Here is a 10,459-nt window from a genome sequence, read left to right as displayed (position 1 = left end):
GATCTACCTGCAGCTAAGGAGAGCTCCAGCACTGATCCCCCTACAGCTGAGGAGAGCTCCAGCAATGATCTACCTGCAGCTGAGTAGAGCTCCAGCACTGATCCCCCTACAGTTGAGAAGAGCTCCAGCACTGACCCCCCTGCAGCTGAGTAGAGCTCCAGCACTGATCCCCCTACAGTTGAGGAGAGCTCCAGCACTGACCCCCCTGCAGCTGAGTAGAGCTCCAGCACTGATCCCCCTACAGTTGAGGAGAGCTCCAGTACTGATCCCCCTGCAGCTGAGGAGAGCTCCAGCACTGATCCCCCCTACAGTTGAGGAGAGCTCCAGCACTGACCCCCCTGCAGCTGAGTAGAGCTCCAGCACTGATCCCCCTGCAGCTGAGGAGAGCTCCAGCACTGACCCCCCTGCAGCTGAGGAGAGCTCCAGCACTGATCCCCCTGCAGCTGAGGAGAGCTCCAGCACTGACCCCCCTGCAGCTGAGGAGAGCTCCAGCACTGATCCCCCTGCAGCTGAGGAGAGCTCCAGCACTGACACCCCTGCAGCTGAGGAGGGCTCCAGCACTGATCCCCCTGCAGCTGAGGAGAGCTCCAGCACTGACCCCCCTGCAGCTGAGTAGAGCTCGAGCACTGATCCCCCTGCAGCTGAGGAGAGCTCCAGCACTGACCCCCCTGCAGCTGAGGAGAGCTCCAGCACTGATCCCCCTGCAGCTGAGGAGAGCTCCAGCACTGATCCCCCCTGCAGCTGAGGAGAGCTCCAGCACTGACCCCCCTGCAGCTGAGGAAAGCTCCAGCACTGATACCATCAGAGACTGATGTACCATCACAGGATGATCTACTACAACTACCATCTGCTACTGAAGAAATACCTAAGGTACCACCAGCCACCAAAGAAACAAAGTACCATCATCTGCTAAAAACCACCTAAAGTCGCCAGAAAACCTTTAACACAAACAAAATAGCAGCTTGCACTTGTTCAGACTTGCTTTATTCTTTTTGGAGGTATTGGTCAGTTGTTTTTTTTCAGAAATCTTTTAATTAACAATTCAGACGATTTAGCATCTATGGAACCAGCTGATCCAGCGACAGGAACCCGTGTGATGAGGAAGGGTTCCAAATAGTGTTGAGCCACCCCCGTAGTGTTCGAGTTCGGTTCGGTTTGTCGAACACCCGTGTGTTCGCCGAACTGTTCGTCGAACTGTTCGTCGAACACCTTCGAACACCGTTAAAACCAATGGCAGGCAAACAAAAACACATAGAAACACACAGAAAACACCTTCAAAGGTGTCCAAAAGCTGACAAACTGCTCAGAAGACACAACTAACACATGGAAAAGTGACAAGTACATATAGTCATGCGAAAAGAAAAGAGGTGGAGGAGTAAAAGGAGGGGGAGACACAGATATAGGCATGTCATGCCCTTCTAAAATCCAAAAAGTGAGAAGCCGACACGTTCAGTCCGCTCCTGCCCGTGCCACCTCCGTGTCGCCGGGTTTGTGCCAGAGCCGCGGTGGACCCTGACGGCCAGCCCCCCTCTCCCAATACTGGTGCCTGTCCGCTGGTGGGTCGAGCGAGCCCCCCTGTGGTGGAGGCAGCTCTAAGCTTTTTAATTTAAATTGTCTCTCTAGTTTGAATGAATACACTTTAAATCCATTTACAAGGATCTATTGGAGGGCAAGTCTCATGCCAGCAGCCGCGTAATTCCAGCTCCAGTAGCGTCCACTAAAGCTGCTGCAGTTAAAAAGCTTTTATAAGGATCGTGCTCAGCTGTCCACCGCAAGGCGTCCTACTGCCAGTCCCAGCCCCTATGCCTTGGGGTGCCTCCTGATGCTCTTCACTGAGTATCCCGTGGTCCCGAAGCATTTCCTTTGAAAAAATTAAGTGTCCAAACTACAGGTGGTGTAGCTTGCTTAACAGCCGGGATAATCCGCTGACTAGCAGACACTGCTACTAGGCACAAAGTATTTCCTGGGCTAGATGCAGTTAAAAATTTGTAATTAGATACTCTCGTTGGATGCTGAGAAAGCATTCCATAGAGTCTCCTGGCACGCCATATATGATTCTCTTAAAAAGCTTGGGGTAGGGGTCTAGGGGACCCTTTTATAGCCAAAATCACGGCCCTGTATCACAATACGTCACCTAGGCTGAAGATAAATGGAACTGTAGCACCCTGAGGGCTCGGTTGCTACAGAGGTATTGCACCTCACCCAGAGGTGTGATATCTCACTCTCAGGTAAGGATGGAGTGTGGATCAGGACCCGACACCTGCATGCATTACACCACATTGCCGTGGGGCATGGCGACCAATATGCCTCTGAGATGGGCACGACAGTCCCTGTCCCTGGCTGGAGTGGGGGGAGGGAACACTGAGGAAGGGGAACCCTGTAGTGCAGGAGCAGGGAGGAAGCAGTTCCTGGGTGCATTGAGAAGGGAGTATAAAAGGTGGGCACCATCTTAGTTCAGTGCAGAGAAGTCTGAGCAGAAGTGGCAGGGAGCAGGGTCTCTGCATGAGCTCTGCTCCGGAGGCGGGCCTAGTAACAGAGGCCCAGGCCTGGAAGAGGGAGAAGGAAGGAAGAGGAGCGGAGAAGGCTCCAGGAACGAGGAATGAAGGGATCCCAGGGGTGCGGACGGGCGAGTCGCCACCGCACACCCGAATCCACCTGCGTGGAGGGGTCAGGCCAAACGGGGAGATCGGTCCCCGAAACTAATGGAGGCAGGAAACGACCCTCAGCTAGAAACCGGAGGCTGTGACATTTATGTGGCGCAGCCCCTCGCTACACCCGCTAGGAAGGCACCACATAGGGTCAGGAAAACTGGCGCCAAGTTTACCAAGAGGAGGCCCGAGGCAGCCGGACAGAAGTGTTGGTAAGAAAGGCCAGACAAAGGACACACAAAGGGGGTCCTGTGAAGTGCTCCAAAGTTATCTGGGAGTTGTCTGAGCCCCTCACCTGGTGAGCACAGTACGACGTGGGCAGCCGTTACCTGCAGACGTGGTCTGGATAATAAGAACTGTGAGTAAAGGCCCTGGACTGCATCACTGACTCCGTGTCGTTACTGCTGCTGCCCTGCACCATCACCCCCATCCTCCGCATACACTGCCCTGAGGCTATACTCCTCCCGTGGGGAGTTATGCTACGCTCTGCTGCACCCACAACACCAGCCTCAGCGGTCTGCCCTGCAGCGGCGGTTCACTCTGACCGCAATCCACGGGTGGCGTAGTCGGACATTTAAACATCAAAACCACATAAATAGTTCCGCCACTGGTTTGACCACCCTGAGCCACGGAACCGGGTCGCCGCCACGAAGACTACAACCACCAGCATCCACCAAAAAGGGTCCGGCTCCGGGTGTCCCAAGGCCCAGGGGGTGCATCAGAACATTTTCATCACCTTTCACAATCACCAATGGGACAAGGCAGGGATGTCCTCTGTCCCCTCTCTTATACATCCTAGTGACGGAGCACCTGCTCTCATCAGTTCGCCATAACCCCAATATTAGGTGGATTGAGGTGGGAGGCACCGAGTGCAAGTGCTCTCTATTTGCTGATGATGTCCTAGTATATATCACTCAATCACATATATCCATCCATGCTGTTATGGCTGAAATAGATCACTTTGTTACATGGTCAAATTTTAAAATCAATGCAGCGAAGTCTGAGGCCCTCGATGTCTCCCTCCCCAAATCCATATAGGATTCCATCCAGTCCAACTTTCCCTTTGCCTGGCCCTCACAGGGTATCAAATACTTAGGAATTCCTATTCATAGAGACCTCTCCCATCTATGTTATCTTAATTTTGGACCCTTTATTGAACAACTCCATACAGACCACGGTTGGCAAGTTAGAACTGTAAGATTCACTACGTGAACCACTGGTGTTTTGTGGAAAAGCACATGTACACTGTGTTCCAAATTATTATGCAAAAAGTGTTTAGGAGTGATAAGGGAAGAATTTGTTTGTTTGTCAGTTAAACTCATTGATGGTGATGTGTGTCAGGGCTCTTTATATCACTTTAAGCAATTGCAGACACCTGTGCTAATTAGTTTGGCAGGTGTGTCCAATGAAAGGCAAGACTACTTAAGAAGGCTGTCTCACATCATTAAGCAGCCTACATTTTCTGCCAAAATGGGAAAGAAAAAGGATGTGTCGGCTGCTGAGAAGCAACAAATTGTGGAGTGTTTAGGTCAAGGCATGACTTCAATCAACATTGTGCGATGATCAGGATGAAGTGTCTTGGCAATCAAGAAGTATGTAGCTGATTCACAGTACACACGTGTGCGTGCTGATAAGGGCAAATTGAGGACTCTTTCCTACAGGCAATTATGTCAGGTTAAAAGAGCAGCGGCAAAAAAGCCTGGTCATAGCAGCAGACAAGTTTTTGAAGCTGCTGGTGCCTCAAACGTCCCCCAAACAACAAGATGCAGGGTCCTTCAGAGGTTTGCAGCTGTGCATACGCCATCCTGTCGACCTCCTCTATCCACTTCACACAAGCAGAAACGGCTCCAGTGGGCCAAACATTACATGAAGACTGATTTCAAAACGGTTTTGTTCACGGATGAGTGCCGTGCAGCGCTCGATGGTCCAGATGGATGGAGTGGAGGATGGCTGGTTGATGGACACCCCACGCAAACACGGCTACAGCGCCAACAAGGAGGAGGTGGAGTAATGTTTTGGGCTGGAATCATGGGGAGAGAGATTGTCGGCCCCTTTAGGATCCCTGAAGGCGCTAAAGATGAACTCCATAATGTATGTGGATTTTCTCAAACAGCACTTCCTGCCATGGTTCAAGAAGAACCGTGCATTTCACAGCAAGATCATTTTTTTGCATGATAATGCACCATCTCATGCTGCACATAAAACATCTGCATCTCTGGCTGATATGGGCATAAAAGGGGACAAACTTATGGTGTGACCCCCATGCTCCCCTGACCTCTACCCCATTCAGAACCTCTGGAGCATCATCAAAAGGAGTGTCTATGATGGCGGGAGGCAGTTCACATCTAAGCAACAGCTCTGGGAGGGTATTCTGTCCTCATGCAAAACAATTGAAGCAGAAACCATCCAAAACCTGACAAATTCAATGGACGAGAGAGTTCAGAAGCTCCTTTCGAACAAGGGGTCCTATGTGAAAATGTAACATCACCTAGAATAAAGTTTTGAGTTGAAAACTGTTTGATTTCAGTTTCTAATAACCTGCTAATGCTTATAATTTCAAAAATGACCATTTTTTTGGTCTTTAATAAAATGAAAAGGTTGATCGAAAAGTTTGGGGGATCTAAGAGTGTGGCAACCCAGTAGTCAGGATTACTTCGAATTCTGACAATATGAGGGTCATGTTGCAGGTAGTGCAGCAAGAAGGCACTTATGTGTCTTGCGCATCTCGGAGCCCCAAAATTATTTTCCGGGCTAGATGCAGCTAAAAATTATTATTAATTTTAAATCTGGTGGAGCTTAGTATAGATGGCCTAATAGGATCAGTGCTGCACACTGCTACAAAGCCCAAATTATTTTCCAGTCAAGATACAGATAAACATGATTAGTAATTTTAAATCTGGTGGAGCTTATTATAGATGGCCTAATAGAATCAGTGCTGCACACTGCTACAAAGCCCAAATTATTTTCCAGCCAAGATACAGATAAACATGATTAGTAATTTGAAAGCTTAAAACGGTTGGTGATGACACAGGGGTAGAAAAGTCGTTTCGGATCCATGATTTGTTCATCTTTATGAACGTGAGTCTGTCTACATTATCAGTGGAGAGCCGCGTGCGCTTATCTGTCAGCACACAACCAGCAGCGCTGAACACACGTTCAGACAGAACGCTGGCTGCGGGGCATGACAAGATCTCCAAGGCGTAAGTGGCTAGCTCCGGCCATTTATCCAGATTGGAAGCCCAAAAAGAGCAAGGGTCCAGTGACACAGTCATGGCTTCAATGTTTACTTGGAGATACTCCTGTACCATCGTCTCTAGGCGTTGACTATGTGTCAGACTTCTTGTCTCCTGTGGCCTTGCAAAGGATGAGCTAAAAAAGTGGTGAAATGATTCCGCAAAATTGATGTTACCAGCAGATACTGTGGTTCTGTTACGGTTTGAGTGCTGAACACTCGACGGTCCCACGGTTGGCAAGTTGGAACTGTGAGATTCACTACGTGCACCACTGGTGTTTTGTGGAAAAGCACATGTAAGATTCTGCAACAGTCTCTGCTGATACTCCTGCATGCGTGCATCCCTTTCTATGGCAGGAATAATTTCTGCAAATTTACTTTTGTACCGGGGATCTAACAGTGTGGCAACCCAGTAGTCAGGATTATTTCTAATTCTCACAATTCGAGGGTCATGTTGCAGGTAGTGCAGCGAGAAGGCACTCGTGTGTTGCGCATCCAGGAGCACCAAGTCCCTGTTGTGTTGGTGGCGAGGTAACAATCATGCTTCCTTCCTCTGTCCTCTCCCCCCAACCTCGCACAACAGAAATGTGATCAAGGTCTCCCTCATCTGATGAGTCTTCCATCAGTTCGTCCTCCACTTCTTCCTGGGCTCCTGCACCTTCCTCACTAGTTTGGCTGCTACCATGCGCCCTGGTAAAACCATCTCCCCCACCCTCACATGCCTGCCGCCTTGGTGCTGCCGACCGTCTGGACCTTGCAGATGTTAGCCCTTCCGCATACAACTCCTCCTCCTCTACTTCCTCCACCTCCTCTTGTGCCACCACCTGACTCCGAATTCTGTTTAACATGTGCTCCAGCATGTAAATCACCGGAATAGTCATGCTGATAATGGCATCGTCAGCACTAAACATCTTCGTCGCCATTTCAAAACTGTGCAGAAGGGTGCATAGGTCCCTGATCTGAGACCACTCCTCCAGCGTGATTTGCCCCACCTCTGGATCTCGTTGGCCCAGGCTATACGTCAGAACGTATTGCACCAGGGCTTGTTGGTGCTGCCACAGTCGCTGCAACATGTGCAGAGTTGAATTCCACCGGGTAGGCACATCGCATTTTAGCCGGTGAAGTGGCAGGCCCAACGACTTCTGTAGAGATGTAAGTCGCTGAGCTGCGGGATGCGAACGGCGGAAGTGAGCACACAGCGACCGTGCCCTCTGCAGAAGGCCATCTAGTCTGGGATAGTGGGCTAAAAATTGCTGGACAACCAGGTTCAACACGTGAGCCATACAAGGCACGTGTGTGACATTGCCCCGGCGAAGGGCCGCACCCAGGTTTGCAGCATTGTCGCACACGGCCTTCCCTGGTTTCAGGTCCAGTGGAGACAACCATTCATGAAATTGGTTCTCCAGAGCTGACCACAACTCCTCAGCTGTGTGACTCACATTTCCCAGACATTTCAAAGTAAAAACCGCCTGATGACGTTGAGCCCTACTGCCAGCATAGTAAGGAGGTGTGCAGGATCCCTTCTGCGCAGTTAGAAAGCTTGTGGCATGACCAGACAGGCTTTGGGTGCAGGTGGAAGACCGAGAGGAGGTTGAGGAGGCAGCAGTGGAGGAACTTTGACATAAAGAGGATTGACGCACAACTCGTGGGGACGGCAAGACTTGGACAGCAGCCCCTTGTCCTGCTGTCACCATAGTTACCCAGTGCCCAGTCAGCGACATGTAACGCCCCTGTCCATGCCTACTCGTCCAAGTGTCTGTGGTGAAATGCACCCTGTCACACACAGAGTTTCTCAAAGAAGCGGTGATGTTGTGTGCGACATGCTGGTGGAGCGCAGGCACACCTTTCTTTGAGAAGTAGTGCCGACTGGGCATCTGGTACTGGGGCACTGCGACGGACATAAGGTCTCGAAAATCCTCTGTGTCCACCAGGCGGAAAGGTAGCATTTCTGTAGCCAAGAGCTTGCAGATGGTGAAATTCAACCTCTTAGCTTTCTCATGGCTAGGAGGAAATGGTCTTTTACTTGTCCACATCTGAGGGACCAAGGGTTGGCTATTGTGCTTAGACGGGGTTGATAAGGGTGTCCCCGGCAAACTGCCGGTCTGTGAGGAAGATGCAGGCGGACATGTTAGGTTGCCTTGATCCAAAGGTGGTGCTATCGATGTCGGACAGCGCTCAACACCAGCTGGTGTTACCACCTCCAAAGAAAATGATGACCTGCCAATCACGCTGGCTGTTGCGGGTAAAGAGGTGGCAGGTCTGCGCCCCAAAACAGGTGTGACTGCTGTCCCCCCAGTCACAGAGGATGTAGAGGCCGCGGATGCACAAGATATGGCAGACGGTGGTTGGCCCGGCCGGCTAGGCCGCATTGTAGCACACTGAGCTTCCCACTGCAACTTATGCTTCATGTCCATGTGCCGGTTCATGCATGAAGTACTCAAACTATGTATTTTTTGGCCTCTACTTAGCTTTTGCTGACAAATGTTACAGATAACACGAGTTGGGTCATCTTTATCGATCTGAAAAAATGCCCAGGCTATGCAAGGCTTAGCACCCATGCGACCTGAAGAGCCACCACGACTTCTGGTGAGAGGCAGAGTTGTGTTTGAGGATGCAGTTGTTGACGTGCTTCCAGTACTACGTCTCTGTCCAGGAAGGCGCAACCTGACCTCGTCGTCACTAGCATCTTCCTCCACCTCCTCTGCTGACCTCATCTCTTGGCTGACTGTGGGTTGACAGTAAGTGGGATCTCCGACCTCATCATCATCACCCTGTGCGTTATCACACCCGTCGTCCTCAGAGCCAACCTGTTCCTGCCCTGACAAAAAACTAAAGTTGTCGCTCCAATCAGGTATTTGAGTCTTATCATCGTCTTCCTCATTGTCTCCACCAACAGGAGTTACAGTTTGGGAATGAGGGTCTACATTATGGTCAGAACCTTCTGCGTCTGGTCCTGGATCCGACTCATAAAGATTCTGGGCATCAGTGCAGATCATTTCCTCGTCTGGATTCACAGAAGCGCTGGAGTCGACCTCTGATTCTCAGGCTATAGTATGAGTAAACAGCTCTGCAGACTCAACCATCTGTTCTACCTCATACTCAGACGGGCAGCTGGAGATTTGGGAGCTGTGAGGAAGCAAGTGCGATTGGGGTGACACCTTTGAGGACTGGAGTATTTGTGATGTTGAAGTTGATGTGGAGGAGAGCCCACTTAAAGGAGCACTTGATATCCGTTGAAGCACCTGCTGTTTTTGTGCCTCATCTGGAATTTGTAGCGATTGGCGTGGCCGTAAGAAAGGGATCTTATCACATTGTCCGCTAAAAGAAGTAGACATTTTAGTTTGGCTGGAAGATGGTCTTTCTTCTGCAGATGTTACTGTTGCTTTAACACCTACCCCACGGACACAACCTTTTTTTCCCCTTCCCAACACGCCTATTCCCCTTTCCACCAGCAGCAGGCCTTTTTCCACTCATTTTGGTGGTTAACTAATTCACAACTCTGGAGTTGTTTGCACAAAAAAACAATGGATGGGAACCGAGCAGAGCTGAGTGGCCAAACTGTGGTATTAGGCCAAAACTATTGGCTGGGTTAGATGCAGAAAAAAATTATATTCAATTTGCAACCTGATGGAGGTCAGTATAGATGGACTAATAGAACAAGTCCCACACACAGCTAGAAGCCCAAATATTTTTTCAGAGGTAGATGCAGAAAAAAATTGTATTCAGTTTGCAACCTGATGGAGGTCAGTATAGATGGACTAATAGAACAAGTCCTACACACAGCTAGAAGCCCAAATATTTTTTCAGAGGTAGATGCAGAAAAAAATATATTCAGTTTGCAACCTGATGGAGGTCAGTATAGATGGACTAATAGAGAAAGTCCCACACACTGCTAGAAGGCCAAATATTTTTTCAGAGCTAGATGCAGACAAAAAATTATTTTTAATTTGCAACCTGATGGAGGTCAGTATAGATGGACTAATAGAGAAAGTCCCACACACTGCTAGAAGGCCAAATATTTTTTCAGAGCTAGATGCAGAAAAAAATTATTTTTAATTTGCAGCCTGATGGAGGTCAGTATAGATGGACTAATAGAGAAAGTCCGACACACTGCTAGAAGGCCAAATATTTTTTCAGAGGTAGATGCAGAAAAAAATTATATTCAGTTTGCAACATGATGGAGGTCTGTATAGATGGATTAATAGAACAAGTCCCACACACAGCTAGAAGCCCAATATTTTTTCAGAGGTAGATGCAGAAAAAAAATGTATTCAGTTTGCAACCTGATGGAGGTCAGTATAGATGGACTAATAGAGAAAGTCCCACACACTGCTAGAAGGCCAAATATTTTTTCAGAGCTAGATGCAGACAAAAAATTATTTTTAATTTGCAACCTGATGGAGGTCAGTATAGATGGACTAATAGAGAAAGTCCGACACACTGCTAGAAGGCCAAATATTTTTTCAGAGCTAGATGCAGATATAAATTATTTTTAATTTGCAACCTGATGGAGGTCAGTATAGATGGACTAATAGACCAAGTCCCACACACTGCTAGAAGGCCAAATATTTTTTCAGAG

Source organism: Phyllobates terribilis, unplaced genomic scaffold (genome assembly GCF_046119375.1).
Source record: "Phyllobates terribilis strain yellow unplaced genomic scaffold, ASM4611937v1 Scaffold_8__6_contigs__length_399053987, whole genome shotgun sequence".
NCBI lineage: Eukaryota > Metazoa > Chordata > Amphibia > Anura > Dendrobatidae > Phyllobates > Phyllobates terribilis.
This window is presented reverse-complemented; position numbering follows the sequence as displayed.